The sequence below is a fragment of the Oculina patagonica genome, chromosome 5, assembly GCF_052425735.1.
Source record: "Oculina patagonica isolate OP01 chromosome 5, crgOcupat, whole genome shotgun sequence".
Classification (NCBI taxonomy): domain Eukaryota; kingdom Metazoa; phylum Cnidaria; class Anthozoa; order Scleractinia; family Oculinidae; genus Oculina; species Oculina patagonica.
The window spans coordinates 9,265,090-9,286,996 of NC_135762.1; the positions used below are offsets into that span (position 1 = coordinate 9,265,090).

The window sequence follows — 21,907 nt, forward strand, 5'->3', positions numbered from 1 at the left end:
ACACTTTGTATTGAGCAGCAGGGCGAAATTTGAACTTGCGTAAAATAATTTTCCACTGACTTTTAAATCTTCCCACCATCGGGTATGCGTGTCAGTAATGGTAATTACAAAAGGTAATTTTGTGCGAACGAGATGACAAATATTGCACCAAATAGAAGCTTTCTGTATTATTTAACAAAGACAATGCAAAGGACTTCTGAGTAATTAATTATCCCAAGGAGTGTTACTCATGTCCTATTTTAGATCTTCATTCGCTCTTCTTCTGCAAGACATCATCACATGTCACCAACTAACAATTACTCGATACTGCAAACTATGTTTGTGTCTCATGCGCATTGTAAAAAGATGTACTTGCATTTGCAACTGATATGTAAATTTCCAAACATGTACCTAACATATATTATGTTCACATATGATATAGAAAAGAAAAGAAACGAGAAAACTACTCGAGGCCGCATTTCTGATATTGTGTCAGCTACTGTTAGTTAAAGTTACCTCGCCCAAAAACAGGCAGAATATTACAGTTCACTTAAAGCATACCCATTTTAAAAGTGAGCATCGTACTATGATGCCAAAAGTCTTAGAATTAATCGTTTTCTCTCTTTTTAAACTAACTATATACATGTGTAAAAACTTTTCATAAGAAAAAAGTAGCAGCTGAATTAGTTATCATCATTAACTAATTCATATGTATACAATTTGCGACTTTCCATTAAAGGAAAACTGCCGGACCGCAATCACCACTAAAATATACAGCCGCTATCCCTCATTTATTATTCGCTCAAGCAACGTAATAACTTAAGGAATTCTTTTCTCATCGACCTATTCATGACACCATATATGATTGGGTTAATCCACGAGCTGAAGAAAGCAAGCAGGTTTGAAAACGACAACCAAAATGAAGGCAAGGACCAATGCGCAAATCTGCCAAGAAACCTTATAATTGTTGTTGGAATCCAACAGACACAAAATCCTGCTACTGCAGCCAGAAGAACTCGTGAAGCCTGGATCTCGTGTAAGCTGACAGTTCCTTGCCTGGTTGATTCTTGTAGAGACGGATTCACTGTAGCGTTGTGTCGCCTTATAGCACGGAAAACGCTTCCGTAGCAAAATATGATTAAAGACATCATGGGAGCGACAGATCCAGTGACACACACGGAAACAAGAGCATGGATTTCCAGCCCTGTTACATCACAAAATAAATAAAACGGATGCCATTCGAAGGAGACAGGGATGGCAAGTGTTGCTATCAAGCCTGCCGTAAAAGTAAGCAGCGAGACTAAGAGTATAGAGAAAAACGTTTTCTTTCTTGTAAAGAGAATGGGATATAGGTGAGGTTTTACAATGCAAATGTAGCGATTCACGGCCGTTTGCGCCAAAAAAATCACTGAGATTCCACTCCAGAAGTATAAAATGAAACCGTTGAATTGGCATAAGTTGAAATTGAAGGCCATTTTGAGCCGGAGGCAACAGCCAAAAAGGAAAAGAACAGGCAGTCATAATTATGTCGGCCACTGCCAGCGATACTACGTAGAAATTGGTAATTGTGCGTAGTCGTCTGTTCCGGTAGAATGCAATACAAACAAGCGAGTTTCCCGTGAGTGACAAAATCGTGGATAGAGTCAAAATTATACTGTGTATGGCGACTGACGGTAGGTTTCTTGTATCTTCAATCGGCTGACTAGTACTCATGATCTTTTTTACTATGCTATACGAGAGTTTACGAGATGAAGTCCAAGTAGAAAATAATACCAATGCCAAAATTTGGTTTAATAATCGACAACTTCGATGCAACTTATCTTAATTATTATACATTGTAGTCGCTAGCTGTCTTCTCATTGGCTAAGAGCCTACAGCTAATTCTGGGAATCCGTGCAACCTACAGATAAGTGAATAATCTGCTAGCAGATTATTCACTCATCTGTAGGTTGCGCGCACAATGCATGATTTCCAAGAGCAATTTAATGTGGCAGGCATCTGGCGGCGAAGGAAATTCATAGTTCTTCTATTCGCTCCTTCAACCTAGAAATAATTTGACCTAAGGAGAAAAAATTGCTGGACGATGAATTTCCAGAAATCACAAATTGACTGACATAAATTAGGAAGGAACTATTTCCCAAAATACTTTGAGGAAAAAGCATTCAGAATTTAGCAGAACGAAAAACCAGAACTAGCACAAAGTTTTGAAACCGGTTGAAATCGTCTGTCATTATTTTCTTTACGAGAAAAACAATGTATATTAAAACAATTATTAGATTCGAATTTTGTGATATCCGGAATAATCAAGATCTCGGTAAGTGGTACACTGACCTCGACCTTGATTATTCCGCATATCACAAAAACCTCATCCAATAATTGTTTATTATAGCTGATGTATCAAGCACACATCGACATTTTTATTATGTTTCCCTCTCCCAGTTCCTTTTCAAATTAATCAAAAGTCCGAGTTTACTTTTTATCCTAAAATATATGTAATTAAAAAAATGTAATTAATTCAAGGGCAAAATAAATGTAATTAATTCAAGGGCGTCACGGTGATTGGTTTACTATATCTTGCCCTTTTCCATTTCCTTTCGTTTGTCATTTTTGTATTAATCTGTCTGTATGTGAACTTTTGAAATAGGAATAAATAAATAAATACATACATAATAAATACAACCAAAATTTTATAATCAGGTCTGGAATTGAAACCTCCTGCATACAAATTTAGCTTGAATTTAAATAAGATTTAAAATTTAATTTTAATAAGATTTAATAAGAATTTAAGTAAGATTTCTTCTGTTAGTTTGTTTCTCATGACCCACGCGTTGTAAAACAGAAAAACATTAAAATACACACCTTAGCAATTGTTTAGCAGCGCAACTTTACCCTGAAATTCAGGCCTCTTGAAACAGATTTCTCAGGACTGTACGTAACATCGGTTTTAGTAAATAAATATATAAAGCGACTGTGTTTTTAAGAGTCTTGCGACTGACAAACCTTTGCCTGTCGAATTGCAATTCAGTCAGCTTTCTACGGCTTCTTCCGTTATCGCATGGATACAAAAATTGAACCAACTACCGGTCTCTGATTTAAGTTTAGTAGTGAACATTTTTTTATTAAGAATTCAAAAATGAATAAAAAACCTGAATTTAGTTTGATATTTAGTTTTCACGACGTCAGATCTGTCCAAGAACGACTTTTTCTCTTGCAATCACTTTTGCTAAAATTTTCCAATAATTGTCAAAGATCTTGCAAACGGATGGATGCTTGATAATGCAAACAATTTTATTCCAAATTTAAAGTTTTATGAATAATTAACTAACTCTTTGCTTGCTCACACTCACAAACCACATTTTTTTTTATCTCAGTTACTGTTTTGTCTTTGGCATCTTAGTCATTTCAAAAATTCTTTTCTCATGGCTCCATTTATGACGCCGTATATAACTGCACTGATCCATGAGTTTGAAGCATGAGATATTAAGTTGAGGGACTGCCAAACTAAAGGCATGGAAAGCTGCGCAACTTTCTTTAAAAAAGTGTCAACTACTGCAGAAGTGCAACAAACAACACACGAATCGACTCGACAGTAGGAATAGATATTCCAAAGCAATATTCTAAAACTGTTAAAACAATAGAAGGAATCCAGGAGATACAAAATCCAAAGACAGCAGCAAAAAGTACTCGACAGGTCTTTATCTCTTGTGTACGTATTGTTCCTTGGTTGTTTGCAGCATGTTGTAGAGAAGGGACGATGGCCCTGTTGTGTTGTCTGACAGCGCGATAGACCCTGCCATAACCAAATAAAAGTACTAACATTGTGAGAAAAATAAAACACGAAAAGCTGATATAAATAACCTTCTCAGTATCCTTATTGCGATTATTTGCTTTACAAAACAAGCTCTTAGAAGTGTATCGGAAGGAGGTATGCGTTACAAAGTAAAAAATTAGATAAAAGACAGGTACAAAAATCCAAACGAAGAGAATCGAGATGATAGTTTTCTTCTTACTGCAGTAGACGGGGTATTGTTGTGGCTTTACAACGCAAAGATAACAATTCATTGATGTAAGTGCCAAAGTGCAAAGCGAGACCAACGCCCAGCTTATGGTAAGAAAACCGTTGAATTGACAGAAGTTGTAACTGAATGGCCATCTGCGTAAACCAGAAGCGACTGTTGGAAAAGGAAACACAATCGTAGCCGCCATTATATCAGCCACTGCCAGAGACAACACGTAAAAATTTGTTATAGTTCGAAGTCTCCTGTTTCGTAGAAAGCGAAGCAAACGAGCGAGTTTCCTGTAAGCGACGAAATTGTCATAAAGGCTAGTAGAACGGTTTGTATGATCACCGCCGTAAGGCTTCGTGAATCGTCTTTTAACTGTTTCATTGCTTGCCGTAAGTAACAGTAAAGTAGAAGGTATTTCAAACCTTTGCACGTTAAATCTAGCACTAAGAGAAAAAAATTTAGTTTAACAACTTCAGCCGCCTTTTCTTTTTGTATTTGTCGGACAATTTTTGTGATTGTACAGTCATGTCAAAGATGCAAAGATGTTTTGAAAACATTTTCCTCTCGACGCACGACAAGTGAAAAAAGCGATTATAAGCTCGGCATGATACATCTTCTTTAACAAATAGACAAAATTCAACTGTGGTGTAAAACACCAAACGGTAACAAGGTGTTCGGAGATTGAAATGTGAAAGCTTTATAAAGTAAAATTTGCATGGGATGTACAAATTGTTGTTTACATTTCAGTATTGGGGTTAAATTGGTGATAATTATACCCTCCCCAAAGCAATAACAGGAAGTACTGCCGTTAAAGAAAAACAACTAATATTGTAATCACGAAAAGGTAATTCCCATTCCTTGCGAAGAACTTAACATCGTGGTAAATTTTATTTACCCCTCTAGTTAGTTAAAGGTTCTTAACTCTACTACCCTATAACAGCTTGCAGATATCTGACCAAACAATTAATTTAACAAATTGTTCCTCGATAATTGTAATGAAAAGTTTGGCTATATTTGCTATAAATTTAATGTGTTTTTTTCTTTTCTTTTTTTTGGCTATATTTGCCTTTTCTTTTTAAGTAAAATAGGTTAGTCCGGCGGCTAAGCTCCTCAATTGTGCGCTTTTTGATACAATCACCAAACTTTGCAGAATTACAAGCATTTCACATACTAATCTATTCTCGATATAGTGCCAACGCCAATTTCCTATTTTCAGCTAGTAAACAGCAATGAAATTTTCAGCCAAGGGGCCCCTCCCCCACGAAGTATTTCTTCTTGCGCTTTTATACACCTTTTATTGTAGACTTTATTTTAAAAATACAGATACGAATGCTTTAAATTAGGCTTACAATTGTTATGATTTTACCATCTTTTTATACCAATAATTTACTTGGAAATTATTGCATGGAAAAAGATTTTTGTCTCCCGCCCTCTGCTCCCTTGTGTCTTTCGTTTTGCGCTAGCGTCCAGGTCTCTCGTGATTCATTCCCTGATCCCAGCGGTCGCCGTTCGCTAACAGAAGAAAAATACGACAATATAGAGGGCTGTGAACAGTCTAAACTACAGCATCTCGTTCTAAATTTTGTACGTGCGGCTTGGTATCACTACCTTACATAATAGTATTTGTCTAAAAACCAGCACAAACAAATATTTCACGAAATTTCATTGATTTTAATAAATTACGGTTTCCATGGAAACTGGCGTTTTTCGGGCTTGGTACTATATCTGAAAAAACTTCTGTTGGTGACCACTTTCAGTGTGCCAGATTTCATGCTTGTATCAAAAAGTGCATAATTCAACTAAAATTTCGAGCTAAGCCGCTGGACTAAGTTGTACTTTTTACAACCTGAGGCAACGGCTCGTAGTAGCTAGTCGCACTTCTTTTTTTTCAGGGAGATGTTCTTTTTAGTTTTTTCTATAAAAAAAAACAAGGAAAAAAGTATCAAATTGATCATTCTAATCAAAACTGAAAGCTTTTATGTTGTGTACAACGCTGAATCGAAAGTAAAAATAACTTAATTCTACAAGTAGTACCATTTTAAACTGCAGTCCCATACCCCACGCGTTGTTAACAAAGAGTAATCTTTTAAGGTCGCGCAGGACCCTTGCTCATTAATATATTCATTAGCCAAATTTCTTGTTGGAGTGCTGTCTTGTAAAGCTTTAATTCACTACATTTTGAATATCGATTCCTCTAAAATTTAATAAGGATACCCAGGGATGATGGAATTACATCATGATTGTCCTTTTACTGAGAGATGACCGTTGTCTGTGATGTTACAAGCCCTTAAAAGTTTAACTGAAGATAATGCGATTTTGTGTCCAAGTTTTCAGCTAGCACAGCGCACCAAATTAAATGATTATATAGCCTAGTGATAAATCGTAACTTCTTTTGTGTTCCCACTAGAACGAAATTTTCGATTTCAAAAACTGCTACAAGTTAATGGCTTCTAAGAGAGTAAAAATGTGAAATCTAAACTTTGAAACATGCTATCTTCATTTTGAGAAGGAAATTTAAAAATTCGCTCTAGCCAGAACACAATAGAGTACACCAAGTTTATGTTCCTCGCGAATCAACTCTTGAAATTCTATATCGGCGGAGAAAACTTGGACACAAAATTGCAGGTTTTGAGGCTTCCGAAGACCTTCCGAGTCGATGTTTACAACAACGTGTGCTTTATTTAAAGCTGTGAATCTAATTATGATAATTCGCTATGTTCCAGCGCACGGGATGCGAGGCTGAGAACAATACCGTGTAATTACTTGTACAAAGAACTCTGAGAAAACAAATTCTCATGAATATTTCGTTTGTTGTCGGCTTCAGTCGTCGCAGTTCGTGCATACTCTTTAAATAAATACATACATAATGATTTCAAGGGTCCTGCGCGACCTTAATGTGACACAAGATGAACAATAGGATGAATAGTAAACGGGCAAGGGTGATATTGTTAAGTAATTTTCTACTGACCGCGCTCTTCCATTTTTATGCTGTAATAGCTTGCCTGTGTAATTTATACACTTCTTTGTCCATTCATTTTCAAGTCAAAGATTTGTGTTTAACAATCATTCAGAAACAGCACGGTAAGCTGCTTTATTACGTCGAAATGAGCAGTTAAATTTACAATTCCGTTCTACGACTTTGTAAATTTTCACGTGTTACAAAGAAATTATTCCATACAACACAATTATAAAGTAAGAATTTGTACATGTGCAGATGCAGATGCACGTATTTCGTTCATGACTTTTTATTTTTTGTATTGATAGCAGCTTGTTATACACGTGCAAATGTCGTAGATCAAATTGGATTTCAGGGTAAAATTGTTTCCAACCTAGGACAATCTGCTTCAACCTGAAAATAACACTCTTTTAATCACTTAAAACAATTTGATAATTAGGATTTATTTTTACTGAATTAAAATTGGTTTATGTCATTTCAAAGTTATTTTCTTCAGGTTGAAACAAAATATTAACTTAGGTTGGGAACAGATTTGATCTGAAAACCAATTTGACTTATATCATGAACGATTCAACGATTTTGGTCAAAGGTGCACCTATGAAAGACATCACATTGTTTTAAATCAGTCGTAAAGGTACACATCAATTTCTAAAAACATCATTACTTCAAACTTTGCAATTTGCAATAAATAAGTTCTGGTAAATGTTTTAACCCTGACGTACAAAAGGGAGGAGATGGATGCATCTACCCTTAAGAATTTTTCACAATTTTGAAAACTAGAATGTAAAAACTCGTGTAAATCACTGTAGAATTAGCACATTTTTTTTGTGCCACTAACATTTTGGATTTAATTTTTCTCAATTTGTGTTACTTTTTTACTCCCCAAAATACTGCGAAATCCAACATGGCGGATTTAATGATGTTATGTGACATCAAGTAAGCGTATAACTAACAATTTATTGTCTCTTCTCATGGGGAAAGCTAAGAGCTATCTACTAAATTTTTTGAGAGATTTTGCTCGTCGAAGCCAAGAAAGTATTACTTAACGTTACATACGTTTTAGATGCCTTATTCCAGGCTTATTAAAACTAAAACCTGACGTGAAGAATATCCATCCACTGCCCCTCTTCTTTTGGTACCATGGTTTAAGACTATCAAATCAAGCGCATTGTAAAAAGATGCACTTACATTTGCAATTTTCAAATGTTCTATAAAAATTGCTCAATTCTTATTGGCACGGGTTTTCTTAAGTTTCCAAAATGACAAGAAGACTAAGTCTTGAAAGAGCTGGAAACTGTCGCCAGCCACCTTAAGAGAAACCATAAACAATGAAACTGCTCCCCACAATTTACAGTATTTATTGGCTAACTTGCGTTACTCACAGTGCATTACTCCCCTCCCCGAGTGAGATTTTTAATGCAAAACTGTTTTTTGCGACCCACACGTTGTTAGAGCATGCATCTCATTATAAAATCACACTTTGACGATCTACTAAACAGCGCAACTCGACAAATAAATCAGTAATGGGCCTCGAAACAGTTTCCCCAGAACTGTACCTAACGTGGGTTTAAAAATGATTTTTAGCAGCCAAACGTTATCGGATCGACTAAAAAAGTACTTTACCAATTATTTGCCTCAGGCTGAAGTAAACGGCGATTTTAATGCTTTTCGGTAAAAAGTACTAAAAAAGTACTAAAATTGGCGAGTAGCTCTTCTCGTACACGAAATGCATCTAGTACATCAAGATGGAGATACAAAGTAACTGCTTTTTCTTAGATTAGATTAAGAGGTTCGCGTGCAGGCCTGATAATGCAAACAATTTTATTCCAAAGATTTATTTGCATCAATTCACTGGAACCTTTCACTTCTTGTGTGTGATTTAAGTGTTTGTCCACACACTCCTAAACCACAGTTTCTATGAAATAAGAGAGTTATCTCAGTTACCGTTTTGCCTTTGGCATCTTAGTAATTTCAAAAATTCTTCCCGCATGGCTCTATTCATGACGCCGTATATAATTGGGTTGATCCAAGAGCTCAAAGAAGGAGATAGTCCGTAAAGGGACTGCCAAAATGGTGGCATGGAAAGCTGTGCAACTCTCTCTAAACAGCTTACAATTATTGACGGAATCCAACAAAAGCAAAATCCTATAACGGCGGCCAGGAGAACGCGAGATGCTTGGATCTCGTGTACGCTTACGGTACCTTGGCTTGTTGCTCCCTGCAGAGAGGGATTGACGGCAACGTTATGTCGTCTAATGGCGCGATAAACGCTTCCGTAACAAAATAAGATTAAACACATGGGAAGACCAATGAAGAACGTTACGTAGACGGGCAGTAAAACCTCATCATTGCGACTGACTTCACAAAATAAATATTCTGGATGCCATACGAATAATATGGGTGTGACTAGCATAGCTAGTAACTCTGCGGTCAGTGTAAATAGCAACACGAAAACGATCGAAAAGATCGTTCTCTTCTTTGTGAATAAAACGGGGTAAAGTCCAGGTTGAACTACGCAAAAATACCGATTTACAGCCGTCAGCACCAATGTGCCAAGCGTTACTATAGCAATATAGTAAGCTAGAAATCCATTAAACTGGCAGAAGTTGCTATTGAATGGCCACTTGCGTAAGCCCGAGGCGATTGCGGAAAAAGGAAAAATAAACGTAGCATAAATTAAGCCGTATATAGAAAGAAACAGCACGTAGAAATTAGTAATCGTTCGTAATCTCCTGTTTCGGTAAAAAGCGACGCAAACAAGCGAGTTTCCCACGAGTGACAGTGCTATCATAAGAACACAGATGGAAGTTTGTACGGCGACTGTTGGCAGGCTTCTTGTATCTTCTCTGGGTGGAGACATGGTGTTTTAAGCACGAATTTCTTTCGTCATTAGAAGCAAATGTGTTATAAACACAATCTGTTGTTAAGACTTGCTAAAGAAATCAGCCGTTTGGATGCACTTTCTGCTCAGTAGTTACTTGACCTGCTACTGGATGTTCCTTGGATCTGCTACGCTCTAAGTGTAGCTGCAAATTGATCTCATGGGTCGTTCGTTTTTCTTTTGTGTACAACTAAGATAAGGGGCAGTTTTTTTAATTAAAAGTCGAAACAATATTGCTAAAATTTACAAAAGCTTCATTTTTGAAAGTTATTCAACCCAAACGAAGTAATTACTATTTTCGAAAATTGCTCTTTGTACCGCCATCGATGATACAAAGCTTTTAAGTGGAGTGAGGGGTGGGGGCTGCAGGGGGGTCTGAACATCCAATTGGGAAATCTCGGTTCTTGTAAAGAGTTATGGACTGCGTCTCACCAACATACGAATCATGGCTCAACTAAACTTACCGACCAAAATTGCACTATTCGGTATTTAATATTGGTTACCTGAAGAAGAATATATAGACGTCTTTTGCTTCGTATGTGAATTGTTGTTTTGGGCCTCCTTAAACTTACTATGTACACTTACTAAACTTACTATGTACAAGCCAAAACATTATTGTTAAATTTACAAAAGCTTCCTTTTTGAAAGAGATTCAACCCAAACGAAATAATTAATATTTGAGGTAATTGTTCTTTGTACCGCCATCGGTGTTACAAAGCTTATGAGTGGGGCGCCCATGGGCCATGGGGGTAGCGGGCTGCAGAGGGATCTGAAAGTCCAATTGGGAAATCTCGGTTCTTGTAAAGAATTACCGACTGCGTCTCACCAACATACGAATCATGGCTCAACTAAACTTACTGGCGACCAAAATTGCATTATTAGGTATTCAATATTGGTTACCTGAAGAAGAATACATAGACGTCTTTAGCTTGGTATGTGAATTGCTGTTTTGGGCCTCCATAAACTAACTATGTACATCTGTAAAAACCATTTCATAACAAAAAGGAAACAGTAGTTGTAGTTGAAAAAAGCGAGCAGGTTTGAAAACGACAGCCAAACTGAAGGAAAGGGCCAATGCGCAAATCTGTCAACAAACGTTTTAAACCAGAAGAAGTTGACGTATAAATACCGTTGTCAAAATTTGGTTCAAAAATCGACCCTTTCCCTGCAACTTGTCTCAGTTGTAGATGATTTATCAAATAGTAATTAATGTTTCTATTATGTCTTCCTCTCCCAGTTCTTTTTCAAATTAATCACAATTGACATAATTATAAAGGCAGGTCTGGAATTGAAACCTCCTGCGTTACGTTTAACAAGTCAAAGGGGTACACTGGCGGTATTTTTTTAAGCCTCCTCATGGTAAGATGTCTTCTGTAAGTTTGTTTATTATGACCCACGCGTTGGAAAAACAATAAAACATAAATCTAATCAAAATTCCATTTACTAAACAGGGCTTCTTGCCAAACAAAACATATAGACGTCTCGAAAGTTTTTTCCAGTACTGTATCAAACATCGGTTTAAGTGTTTGTATAGGATTGATACAAACCTTATTCCGATTTCTGGCCTTAAATTAAAGTTTAGCCTGAATGTGGCTTAATGTTTAAAAAAATGAATACTGTGTTAATTTTCTACCTAGCGACATCGAGAACGAGATATTGCTTTATTTTAGGCTAATACAAGTGCGTTTGCGGTTGCCGCGCATGCTTTATAATGCAGACAATTTTATTCCAAAGTTTTAGTGTGTTATTTCACTGCTTACTCACACACTCGCAAACCACAGTTTCTACGAAATAAGAGAGTTATCTCAGTTACTGTTCTGGCTTTGGCATCTCAGTAATTTTAAAAATTCTTTCCTCATGGCTCTATTCATGACGCCGTATATAACTGGGTTGATCCAAGAGGTTAAAGCATTAGATAGTCCGTAAATGGACTGCCAAAATGGTGGCATAGAAAGCTGTGCAACTCTCTCTAACCAGCTCACAACTATTGCTGGAATCCAACAAAAGCAAAATCCTATGACGGCGACCAGGAGAACGCGAGATGCTTGGATCTCGTGTGCGCTTATCGTTCCTTGGCTTGTTGCTCCTTGCAGAGAGGGATTGACGGCAACGTTATGTCGTCTAATGCCGCGATAAACGCTTCCATAACAAAATAAGATTAAACACATTGGAAGACCAGCAAAGAACGTTACGTACACGGGCACTAAAACCTCATCATTGTTGCTGACTTCACAGAATAAATATTCAGGATGCCACGCGGAAGAAATGGATGTAACTAGCTTAGCTATGGTCCCGGCGGTGAGTGTAACGAGCAACACGAAGACGATCGAAAATATTGTTTTCTTCTTTGTGAAGAGAACGGGATAAAGCCAAGGTTTAACTACGCAAACATAGCGATTAACAGCCGTCAGCGCCAATGTGCCAAGCATCACTCCAGCAATAAAGTAAGTTATAAAACCGTTGAACTGGCAGAAATTGTCTTTGAAAGGCCAGTCTCTTAAGCCCGAGGCAATTGCAGCAAATGGATATGAAAAAGTGGCAATAATTAAGCCGTAAATAGATAAAAACAACACGTAGATATTAGTAATCGTCCGTAATCTTCTGTTTCGGTAAAAAGCGAGGCAAACGAGCGAGTTGCCTAAGAGAGACAATACTGCTGTTAGAACCAGAATGGAAGTGTGTATGGCGACTGTTGGCAGGCTTCTTGTATCTTCTCTGTGTTGAGACATGAATCCTTTCAGCAAGTAGAAGACGAATTGTAAATACTGTTGCTAAGATTAGGTAAAGTAACCGGTAATTTGGATGCAATCTTCGCTTAGTAATAACGTAACTGATTAACCTGCTGTAAGATGTTTCTCGGATGTTCTCGCTGCAAGTATAGGTGATTATTGATCAGAGTGATCAAAAGCTGTTCTTTTGTGTACAACTTAAGATAAGAAACAGCATTTTTTAATTAAATTTTCAATGTTTAAAAAAATTGCTTAAATTGATATAAGCTTCCTCTTTGAAAGAGTTTAACCCAAACGAAGTAATTGCTATTTGCTATAATTGCTTTTCGAACTATTGTCTACCGTCGGTGTTACAAACCTTATGGGGGGACTGTCCAAATCCCGTTCCGTTCACTTCCGATTTACGCCACTTGGTTCCCGTCTCTTTGAGCTATTTACATGCCAAATTGTAAGGGAATATTTTCCCAATTTCTCCCGGTTCCCGCCCCTTTTGAAACCTCCCTTCCTGCTTTCCCCTCTACCGCCTCCCGTATAGTTATCGCCTCCTTTACTATGTAATCAATCTCTCGCCATTACACCGAGTAATCGCTTAACTAAAAACTTTATGATTTAATCGGTGAAACTTTTTTAGTAATAATTTGCTACCTGCCTTTTTCCCTCTAATAGTTTGTCTGTTCTATTTTATATTTCAGCCTGTTTATTTCGCTATTGATGTTCAGTTCCAAAGTTTGTGCGAAATGCACTAAGCAACAAATAATAACCACTGCGGAAGCAAAAGACAATTTAGGAAGACTTTGTAGCTATGAAAGACAGCAAATCAGACCACCATTGCTTGCTTTCTTCAGCTTGTGGATTAGCCCAATCATATATGGTGCCATGAACAGGGCAACGAGAAAAAATCCCTTACGTTATTACGTTGCTGAAGCGAATGATGATGATGATGATTTGGTGGTAATTGCGTTCCGGGAGTTTTCCTTCGATACAATGACGCAAATTATCATCGTTTCGTTGTCAGCAAATAGTAATTACTTCGTTTGGGTTGAATCTCTTTCAAAAAGGAAGCTTATGTAAAATTAAGCAATATTGTTTCGACTTTTAATTAAAAAACGCTGCTTCTCCTATTTAGTTGTACACAAAAGAACAGCGATCGACCCGTGTGATCAATTTCCAACTTAACTTGATGCGTAAAACATCCACGAAACATAAATAGCAGAACAAGCTATTACCGAGGAAAAATTGCATTCTAATGGCTGATTACTTTATCCCGGCAGCTTAACAACAGTGTTCACAATACATCTTCTTCTGATAAGGAAAGAAACTCTTGCTTAAGGAATTGATGTCTCGACCCAGCGAAGATACAAGAAGCCTGCCGACAGTTGTAATACAAACTTCAATTTTGGCTGCAACAACAGCTTTGTCACTTGCGGTGAACTCACTTGTTTGCCTCGCTTTCTACAGAAACAGACGATTGCGAACGATTACAAATTTCTACGTGCTGTTTCTATCTATTTGCAGCTTATTTATTTCCACGTTTGCATTTCCTTTTACGGCAATCGCTTCGGCCTTACGCAAGTGGCCATTCAATGACAACTTCTGCCAGTTCAACGGCTTTCTATCTTACCAGATTGGTGGATTGTCCCTCGGTACGTTGACACTGACGGCCATTAATCGCTATGTTTGCGTAGTTAAACCTCGGTTTTATCCCGTTCTCTTCACAAAAAAGAAAACTGTCTTATCGATCGTCTTTGTGTGGCTCTTTACATCGACCGCTGGGTTAACAGCTATGCTTGTCACACCACTTTTATTCAAGTGGCATCCTGAATATTTATTCTGTGAAGTCAGTGGCAGTCATGACGTTTTACTGCCCGTGTACGTAACATTCTTCACTGGTCTTCCCATGTGTTTTATCTTATTTTGTTACGGAAGCGTTTATCGCGCGATAAGGCGACACAACTCTGCCGTCAATCCGTCTCTACAAGGAGCGACGATCGAAGGGACAGTAAGCGCACACGAGATCCAAGCATCTCGAGTTCTCTTGACTACCGTTGTGGGATTTTGCTTTTGTTGGACTCCTGCAATAATAATAAGCTTTTTAGAGAGAATTGTGAAGCTTTCCATGCCACCATTTTGGCAGTCCCTTTACGGACTGTCGCCTTCTTTGAGCTCATGGATCAACCCAATTATATACGGCGTTATGAATAGAGCGATGAGGGATGAATTTATTAAAATACTACGATGTCAAAGTCAAAACTGACTGCGATGGCCTATTTGTGTTACAGGTATCAAGATCGGCAAGCTTTAAAATAAACACTGAAATTATTCGCTGGATTAACATGACTTTTTATGAAGATGATTCTGGAAGCCTGCATTTTCCCTTGACCATGCACGGTAAATTCTGGGCGCTATAAGGTGCTTCTTCCATATCATGGATAGTCTGTAGTCGATTACAAAGGAGACTCTAAAGTATCGTGTTTGGCGAACAAATGGTTTATGTTTTAGATGAGCAAATTAAATGTAGAAGGCACGAATTTTGCGAGATGTTCAGGGAGCTATAAAATGCACAATTCCTACTGAACAGCCTGTGGAACCAAACATGTTTAAATAAGAATCTCCCAAGAACCAAGACAAGTCCATCAAATTAATTTCTTTAAAAGGAAATTTCATGACCTTCCTGAAAGAAAGTATGCTTACTATTGCTGCTGTTAAGATAGGCTCTAATAGAGATGTAAAGACAACCCGGCCGTTGCTTTCAGTCCTATTTGAAATTATTATTACGGGAAAAAGGTAGAAGTTAGCGTTCGAGTCAGTTTTCGTAGCAATTCGCAACTTTCTGCCCCGTTACCCCCAGCATTAAATTTGATGGTACCCATTTATACACCTAAGTATGATGTCATGCGTAAGACCACAACAAAAATGAACCCGTTCAAGGCTCGAATCCAGACCACTAGATCAGGAGTCCAAGGGAAAATATCGGGCAAAGAGGACACTCCTGCTACTTCATTCGGGAAAAGTTTGATGATCAGGGTTGATCTCTTGACATGCATAAGGCAAAGAAAGGCCTCGGGCGATTTTGTAAGCTCGAGAAATGTTTCTTTTAAAACGTAATCACTTTAATAACGTTGACTTGTTTAGTTTTGGAAAAAGCACGGTTGAATACTAGTAGTTTTAACGCAACTGTAATTTAAAAATACATGATGTGTAACTAAGAACTTATTGTGAAAAACAGTAGTGTAAGAATCGTAGTGCAAGCAAGTATTGTATTTTCAATAGTATAAGTATCGTATTGTAAGTAGTGTACGTCTTGTTAGTTAAGTAGTTTTTCTGTTGTATAAATTTAAACGAACCATTCGTAAGCCATTTTTCCAATGATGGTCTGCTTTGCTGTCTTTCATTTCTACGAAATCTTCTTGCTTCCGCAGTGTTAATTGTGCGTTACTGAGTGAACTTGCACAAACTTTGGAAGTAATCATCAATATTGAAATAAACAGGCTGAAACTTAAAATAAAACAGACAAACTATTACAGGTTAATTATTACTAAACACTTTAACCGATCAAATCAGAAAGTTTTAGTTAGAGGATGACTCTTTGTAAACAATGCGTGATATATAGGGCTGTTTCTTTTAGCGGATGGTAGGGGAAGGGGGCGGGGAGGGCGAGAACCTGGTTACGTAGTAAAAGAGGCGATAACTACACGGGAGGCGGTAGAAGATCTAGAGAAAGCAGGAAGCGAGGTTTCAAAGGTGGCGGGAGCCGGAAGGAGTTGGAAAGAAAAATTGCAAAATTGTCTAATATTTTACAATATAAATAGCTCAAAGAGGTGGGAACCACTAAGGAAGAGACGAAAACCGGGAGTAAACGGAACGAGAGGTGGAAGGTCCCCTCTGCCGCCCCCTCCCCCTCCCCCACCCACATTAGGTTTGTAACACAGATGATAGTGCGAAAAGCAATTATAGCAAATAGCAATTACTTCGTTTGGATTGAATATTTTTTCAAAAAGGAAGCTTACGTTAAGGGCCCATTAACCGATTTTTTCGCGCGTTGCTAAGGAAGTAAAATGTTACTTCCGGTCAGTGACGTCACCCCCGCGAGAAAGCCATTCTCGCGCGAGCAGACGAGAAAGCAGTTAAAGCCCATGAAATAACTCTGATATGACTAAATATGACGAAGTAATGCAACAATAATTTTTCCTTAACAACGGCTGTAAAAGATCAGTTAATGGGCCCTTAATTTAAGCAATATTGTTTCGACTTTTAATTAAAGAAACGCTGCTTGTTATCTTTAGTTGTACACAAAAGAACAGCTTTTGACTACTGTGATCAATATTCAGCTATACTTGCAGCGAGAACATCCAAGAAATATCTTAAAGCAGGTTAAACAGTTATTACTGAAGGAAAATTGCCCCCAAATAGCAGATTACTCATCCTTATCTTAGCAACAGTGATTAGAATTCGTCTGCTACTTTCTGAAAACAGTCATGTCTCAACCCAGAGAAGATACAAGAAGCCTGCCAACAGTCACCGTACAAACTTCCATCTTGGCTCTAATGATAGCTCTGTCACTCGCAGGAAACTCGCTCGTTTGCCTCGCTTACGCTTACGAGCTTACGGGCTTACGAGACTGGCCATTCAATGACAATTCCTGCCAGTTCAACGGTTTTATAACTTACTTTATTGCTGGAGTGACGCTTGGCACATTGGTGCTGACAGCCGTTAATCGCTATGTTTGCGTAGTTAAACCATGACTTTACTCCGTTCTCTTCACAAAGAAGAAAACAATATTTTCGATCGTCTTCGTGTTGCTATTTACATTGACCGCCGGCGCCATAGCTAAGCTAGTTACACCTATTTCATTCGCATGGCATCCTGAATATTTATTCTGTGAAGTCAGTAACAATGATGAGGTTTTAGTGCCCGTGTACGTAATGTTCTTCATTGGTCTCCCCATATGTTTAATCTTATTTTGTTACGGAAGCGTTTATCGCGCCATTAGACGAGATAACGTTGCCGTTAATCCCTCTCTGCAGGGAGCAACAAGACAAGGAACGGTAAGCACACACGAGATCCAAGCATCTCGCGTTCTCCTGGCCGCCGTTATAGGATTTTGCTTTTGTTGGATTCCGTCAATAGTTATAAGCTGTTTAGAGAGAGTTGCACATCTTTCCATGCCACCATTTTGGCAGTCCCTTTACGGACTATCTCCTGCGTTGGGCTTTTGGATCAACCCAGTTATATACGGCGTCATGAATAGAGCCATGAGGAAAGAATTTTTGAAATTACTAAGATGCCAATGACAAAACGGTAACTGAGATAACTCTCTTCTTTCATAGAAACTGTGGTTTGCGAGTGTGTGATTAAACACTGAAATAACACTCTAGATGTGAAAAGGTTACAGTAAATAAATGATGTTAATAGAACTTTGGAATAAAATTGTCTGCATTGTCAAGCATGCGCGGAGAACCAGTTTAAAATCAAACCGAACAAAAAACTATAAAATTAATCTAAAGTTTGAACAGAAGTGAACTCAAGAAATATCTCGTTCTCTATGTCGCTAAGTAGAAAATTAACACAGCATTCAATACACCATTTCCGAGTTATCCTTTGCCTCTGTCTCAAAACGAGTCTACGTGCGAAACCATTCATATGAAAACGAGTTTCACCTACAGGTCCATTTTTATGCAAATTAACCTCATTTTCATTTGAATGGTTTCGCACGTAGACTCGCTTTGAAACATAGGCAAAGGGTAACTCGGAAATGGCCTATTTGTTAAACATCAAGCCAAAATCAAGTTTAACTTCAATCTTAGGCCAGAAATCGGTATAATATTTGCATCAATCCGATACAAATACTTAGACCGATGTTAGGTACAGTCCTGGAAAAAAACTGTCGAGACGTCTAAATGTTTTAGTTGCCAAGTTGCGCTGTTTACTAAATGGAATTTCGATTGGATGTATGTTTTACTGTGTGTTTTTTATTTACAACGCGTGGGTCATAAAAAACAAACTTATAGAAGAAATCTTACCATGAGGAGGCTTAAACAAAGTCAATCTGAAGCAATACCGCCAGTTTACCCCTTTGACTTGTTAAACGCAAAGCAGGAGGTTTCAATTCTAGACCTGGCTTTATAAATTGTGTCAGATGTGAATAATTTGAAGGAGAAAGAAGAGAGGAAGACATAATAGAAACATTAATTACTATTTGATAAATCAGCTACAACTAAGATAAGTTGCTGGGATAGGGTCGATTTTTGAACCAAATTTTTACAACAGTATTTGAACTTCAAATTTTTCAGGCGTCTAAAGTTTCTTACCTTTTTTATTGCAACAAAAATCGCTTCTAAAAAAAACCAAACTTCCTTACACTACAGTTATAACAAACTGTTTTTTTTTTCATAATTGGTTCTTAGTTAACCAATTGCAGTTTATCTTTGAGAGGCGGGAAGAAAACTTCATTCTCCTGCGTCAACAATTTTCTAGTAGCATTGAAGAGACCTCTTTGATTTGAGCTCTTTTTATTGATGACGTTGGTGTTCATGAGAAAAGTAGCATAGCTCCTTTTTTTTCTTTGAAAATGGCTAGATCAGACGAATTCCTTGTGCGACGCCATCTGCGTTCAGCCCTCCGTCGCTCTCTCCTAGCATCCCTAATATCATCATCATACCATGGTACAAGAGGACGGACTTTGATGGTCTTTGTCACCAGTAGTGCATGACCATCCAGTATCTTGGATAGTGTTGTGTTGTACAGATTTACCGGATCCTCAGAATTCAGTACTGCCGGCTACAAGAAGCAACTCATAAGTTATGTCAATTTACTGCATAATTTCAGTCTTCATTTAGAAACTTGCCGATCATAATATGGCGTTCAGTTTTGACTCTGACATCGTAGTAATTTAAGAAATTCCTTCCTCATGGCTCTGTTCATGACGCCGTATATAATTGGGTTGATCCACGAGCTCGAAGCAGCAAACAGTGTGTAAAAAGACAGCCACAGTGACGGCGTTTGAAGCTGTGTAACCCTTTTTAAAATGCTTATAATTATTGCAGGTGTCCAACAAACGCAAAATCCTATAACTGCAGCCAGGAGAACACGAGATGCTTGGATCTCGTGTGCGCTTACTGTTCCTTGGCTTGTTGCTTCTTGCAGAGAGGGATTGACGGCAACGTTATGTCGTCTAATGGCGCGATAAACGCTTCCATAACAAAACAGGATTACGCACATGGGAAAAACAATAAAGACAGCTACAAACACGGACGCTATAACCTTACTATCGTCGACTCTAAGCCCTGTCATTGGACAGAATAAATTTTCAGGATGCCACGCGAATGAAATAGGTGTCACTAGCGTAACTGTTAATCCTGCAGACAATGTAAATATCCACACGAAGGCGATCGAAAAGACTGTTTTCTTCTTTGTGAAGAGAACGGGGTAAAGCTGAGGTTTAACTACGCAAAAATAGCGATTAACGGCCGTCAGCGCCAATGTGCCAAGGGACACTCCAGCGATATAGTAAGTAAGAAAGCCGTTGAACTGGCAGAAGTTGTCATTGAATGGCCACTGGCGCAATGCCGAGGCGATTGCGGTAAAAGGAAATGCAAACGTGGCAATAAGTAATTCGATTATAGACAGAGAAAGCACGTAGAAATTGGTGATTGTGCGTAGTCTCCTATTTCGGTAGAAAGCTAGACAAACAAGCGTGTTTCCCGCGAGTGATAGAGCTATCGTTAGAACCAAAATGGAAGTGTGTACGGCGACCGTTGGCAGGCTTCTTGTATCTTCTCTGGGTTGCGACATGACTGCTTTCAACACATCCTTCCTTCATTATACCTCATTTTATTTTTGTTTCGGGCATGTCACTTTTGAAGGAAAAATCAAAAATTCCGTTTTCAAGAATAATACAAAAGTTAATCGGCTTTTTGGATGCGATTCTCTTCCGTAGTACTTTAATGTATCAAACATGAAAGGTGGTTTTTTATATGTTATCACTTTCAAGTTCTCTTCCAAGTTACTCGTATTTAACCAATCAGAAAACTTCTGTATTGTGTTTATCTCAATTAAGTGTTTTTCAATTAAAGTTATAACACACTTTCTATGTGCATCACTTTGGTATGAGATTATGAAAATTAAACAAAGTTATCAGACAAACGCTGTTTGAGAAAAGTCTTGCGAAATAGATGTCCTTTGCTATGTAATTATGTTTTGGAAATCCACCCCTATATTAATTGTTTTAATTAAAGTTGAAGTCACGAAGGAAAAATTTAATTTGATCACTTTTGTTCTCTTTTCTCCATGGGATATTCCGTCGTTTAATTAGTGCTCATAAAATGATTTTTCAAGATCTTTGTTATTTCATATTACAAAAAATCAACATTTCTTTGATAGGACAGTTTCATTATTAGAATGTCCTCGAAAGTGCTTTACGTGTCATTTGTCAAAGCCTTGAAGTCGAGCATCGTGGCCACAACTGTACGACAGTTCAGTCAAAATATGCAAATTGGAACTCGTTGCATGTAAGGTTTGCAGAACATGATCATACTGAGATAAAAAATATATATATTTACCCAGCTTTTTGAGTATACAATTTACGTTTATTCAACTTGTGTGACTAAGAAAAAAAGTTCCCGTGGACATCTTGGATGTCCACAGCTAGGCATCGAAAGAAACCTTGAAGTACTCGTTTTTGGCAACTTAAATATTATATGCGGTCAGACAAAACCAGCGAGATAGAAATTTACCAAAGAAAAAGAACCCCGCTTTTTTACCTCGATCTTCCTTGTAGTATATGTCAGTTGTCTGATTCAGTTGCGAAGATAATCATCCCTGAACTGAAGTTGAAACTCAGAACAAGTAACACGTAGTCAGCACGAGAAACTGTCTTTTATTTTTTCTCGATGATAAAACAATGAATTTTCTACTTTGCGTATGTCACATTGACGGTTTGCCGAAATATTGTGAAACGCATGCCAACAGCTTGACCGCGTTTAAACGACAAAAATTTAAGAAAATCACTTCAGTACTTCAAAGATAAGCTTATCGTTTTCACTTTTCAAAGTTCGATTCAGTTTACCCGTATCCTGCTGAATTACTATTTTTTTTGGAACTTCACTTTAAAAATCCAAGTGTTTGAAAACGGCGAAATGCGGCCGTGTCGGCGTCAATTGTAAGTGCGATTTTGTTCAGGACGGAGCACATAGGAAGTAAACTTTTAAGAAACTCGTTTGGTAGCGAGAAATGGAATGTATTCACATTCAGCAACTGTTATGAATATCCTTGTCCATGCTTGCCCTTTATCGTGAATAAAATTTCCCGAAATAAAACGAAAAATTGCTTGACTATGATCAAGCCCACAAGTTCTGAC

The 21,907-nt window shown here is 37.8% G+C and overlaps 1 pseudogene; it reads right to left on the bottom strand.

The window, feature by feature from the left end:
• Positions 1-635: 635 nt before the first annotated feature.
• Positions 636-1,726, bottom strand: LOC144653142 (melatonin receptor type 1A-like; annotated as a pseudogene).
• Between the last annotated feature and the right edge of the window lie 20,181 nt (positions 1,727-21,907).